The sequence below is a fragment of the Enhydra lutris genome, unplaced genomic scaffold, assembly GCF_002288905.1.
Source record: "Enhydra lutris kenyoni isolate GAN:26980312 unplaced genomic scaffold, ASM228890v2 scaffoldscaffold43, whole genome shotgun sequence".
Classification (NCBI taxonomy): Eukaryota; Metazoa; Chordata; class Mammalia; order Carnivora; family Mustelidae; genus Enhydra; species Enhydra lutris.
Genome location: NW_019154127.1, coordinates 5590117 through 5594036, shown reverse-complemented (window position 1 = coordinate 5594036; position 3920 = coordinate 5590117).

The window sequence follows — 3920 nt, the reverse complement described above, 5'->3', positions numbered from 1 at the left end:
TAATGGAGCTGAGTTTTAAAGGGTACAGTTCTGAGTTTCTGTATGTGTCGATCTGAAGACACCATAACTGTGATTCAAAATCAAATGGTCACAAATGGTGACAAATGAAAATATCACAAAGTAGGCAAAAACTAAGAGCTCACAAGATACCACTTCTCTAGGTACTGCCTGAACTTAAAGTGTAAAGAATGGCTCCAAAAAAAAACAACAAAAAAAACCCTCTCAAAAGTCATGGACAGCCTGGGGGTCAGGTCACATTGTTTAATAGTCATTGACCCTACATGTTTATCTTTTTAAAAAAAAATATTTTATTTATTTATTTATTTATTTATTTGTCAGAGAAAGAGTGAGAGAGTGAACAAGCACAAGCAGGGGGAGTGGCAGGCAGAGGGAGAGAGAGAGAGAAGCAGGCTCCCCACCAAGCAGGGAGCCTGATGCGAGACTCGATCCCAGGACCCTGAGATCATGACCTGAGCCAAAGGCAGATGTCTAACTGACTGAGCCACCTGGGCATCCCCCTACATGTTTGTCTTGTATTTTCTTGGCAACATTGAGTTCAAATCTGAACTTTGGGACATTTTACACATTTCTCACACAGACTAAGATAGAACAAATAAGAACAAGAATAAAATGGGGGGGTAAAGAAATAAAGTCAGAAACAGAGTTTAAATTAATATATTTTCTGAAATCATAAACATAATTTAGGGTTTCAAAGACCTGATTCTCAGTTTATTTGACTGCCTATCATGAAGTTAAGAAGAGTTATGCATTTGGTATGTGGAAAGTAGATTTTGAGAGATTTCTGCCTCAGTAATTATTGGAGTGCTATGTTGCAGACCAAGACACCCATAGGGAACAACTAATAAAATTTCAGTGTGTGTGTATTTGAAGACATCAAACCAAGGTAAGCAGGAACCTTAAGGGGCCAGTATCCTAGAAAGCAAGGGAAGTAGAAAAGAAGTGAGAAGTGATATGAATCTGACATTTGGCATTACTTTCGTTTTCCCTTCTAGTCATTTTCTGTTTCTCAAGGATTCTGAGAAGCTAAAAAAAATTTGTTTTTTTTTGTTAGCATTCAAAGTACAGAGACAGAAATTAGGTTCAGGGCTCTGTAAGAAAGAAATGTGAAAGAGATGCTGATAATTACCCAGGCTTCCTACTGATATGCTCAAAGAACTATACCTGGGAGTATAGCCTCACAAACACTGAAACACAGATTCTAACCATTTCAATATCTGCATGGATTAAGTTACTCTAAACCCAACTGCTTTCCAAAGCATAACAAATTATAACAAAGCATAACAATTATATGAGCAATTTATATATGAACAATCAAATTATATGAACAATTATTTATACACAATGTTTGCTGTTCCATTGGAAATTAGTTGGCACACCAAAAGACATGAACAAATAACTGAAAACCAAAAGAAATCACATTTACTATAAAAGGAACAATCCCACCAGGAGTTGTCAGATACAGACTTCAAAATATATGCGACCAATAAATGCAAGAAAGTTAGATGACTGTATGCAGACCCTTTGCAGAGAACTCAAAACTATATTAAAAAAAAAAAAAAGTAGACAGTCTACAACTGAAAATACTTGAATTGAAACTAAGAACTTAACCAATGAATTTGATAGTAAACAAGAGAGGGCTAAAGAAAAGATTAGTGAACTAGAAGATAGGTCAAAAGAAATAGACTGAAATACAGAGCTAAAAATTTTTTAAAAAGCAGTACATAGGGACACGCGGGTGTCTCAGTTGGTTAAATGTCTGCCTTTGGCTCAGATCATGATCCCAGGGTCCTGGGATCAATTATTGCATCCTGCTCCTTGCTCAGTGGGGAGTCTGCTTTTCCCTCTACCTGCTGTTTCCCTTGCTTATGCTTATTCTCTCTCTCTGGCAAATAAGTATATAAAATATTTTTTTAAAGCAATACATACAGAACAGAGCATATGGTACATGGTGAAAGTTCTAATATATATGTAATAAAATTCCAGGACAGGAATAAGAAAAAAAGAATAAGAAAATAGGTAGGAAAAATATTCAGAGAGAGAGAGAGAGAGTGCAAGTAGGGGGAGGGAAAAAAGGAGAAGGAGAGGGGACTCCTTATTGAGTGGGGAACCCTACATTGACTGGACTTCATGACCCTGAGATCATGACCTAAGCTGAAACCAAGAGCTAGATGCTCAGCCAACTGAGGCACCTAGGCACCCCATTAAAATACATGACAATAACAACACCAAAAGCAGGAAGAAATAAAGTTAAAATGTCCTATGTTCCTTGCATTATCCATTAGTGATAAAAGAGAAAATACTAACTTATAGTGGATTTCAATGTCAAATATGCATGTTATAATCTAGAATGACCATGTATTGTAAGCACTTGACAGCTGGGTTTTTATTCTGGGATTTTTTATTGTAACACAAGTGCCCAACTCAAGTTTTTGATTATCAAGACATCCACTTCAAAGATGGCTACCATGAATAAACAAACTGTCAGTCACAGGACTAAATAAAGAGCCAGCCCTTTCCACCCATGAAATTTCCCTCTGTTTTGGATATCTCTGATAGACTCACTTGTTTTCCCCTTCCTGTACGTTAATTCCTACTTTTATGTTTTAATCAACAATAGAGAGTGAACCTGCAAAATCCTAGCCCCTCATCCTTGACTCCAATAAAAAACAACCCCAGCGCTGCTTCCCCCACCTCCCCTCTTTCTTCTCATGTCCTCACTGTGTATCCCCAGGAGTGTCATGTGCTCTCCAGGACCTTTATCTTCTTGAAGTTTCTAAATGGCTATTCCTGAGGTCATCTTGCAATCATAATAAGAACTACAAATGCCAGTCTATTAACAACATTGGTTCAAAAAAAAAAACATTTTTCTGGGAGGAACTCACCACAGGCCCAGGTGAGTGCCCTCAGGCATTTCTAGCCAATAGCATCACTATCAATAAGCTGAGGCCCCCACAAAACAAACCAGAAAAAAAAAGAATATATAACAGACAAATATCTAACAGAGTAAAGGAATAATAAGAAATAATTACTCCAAATAAGGTAAGAAAGGTAGCAGCTTAAAGAAAACTTAGCAGCTAAAGCAACAAAATAATATTCCACAGTTTCTGTGAGTCTGGAATTTGGAAACAGCTTGGCTGTGTGGTCCTAACTCAGAGCTTCTCATGAGGTTTCTATCAAGATGTCAGCCAGAGCTATAGTCATTGGAAGGCTTCACTAGGAGTAAAGAACCTACTTTTAAGATGACTCATTTATAAGGCTATTGGCAAGGAGTGTCAGTTCTTTTTTAAAATTTTTTTAAAATATTTTATTTATTTATTTGACAGAGAGTGAGAGAGCATGAGCAGGGGGAGCTGCAGAACAGGAGGGAGAAGCAGGCTCCACATGGGGCAGGAAGCCCAATGCAGAACTTGATCCTGGGACTCTGGGATCATGACCTGAGCCAAAGGCAGATGGTTAACTCACTGAGCCACCCAGGCACCCCAAGGAGTCTCAGTACTTCACTACATGTGAATGGGTGTTTGAGAGTTCCAATAACATCCCTTTTGTGATCCAGTATTTTTAAATAATTCACAGTCATTTCTGCCTATTCTATTTGATAGAAATGAGTTAATAAGCCTAGGGCACATTCACAGGAAGATAAAGCTATACCTCTTGAAAGATGAAATATCAAAGAATCTGTGGATTCCCTTTTCTCCACATCCTCTCCAACACATGTTGTTTCCTGTCTTGCTAATTTTGGCCATTCTAACTGGTGTAAGGTGGTATCTCAATGTGGTTTTAATTTGAATCTCCCTGATGGCTAGTGATGATGAACATTTTTTCATGTGTCTGATAGCCATTTGTATGTCTTGGTTGGAGAAGTGTCTGTTCATATCTTCTGCCCTTTTTTTGATATGATT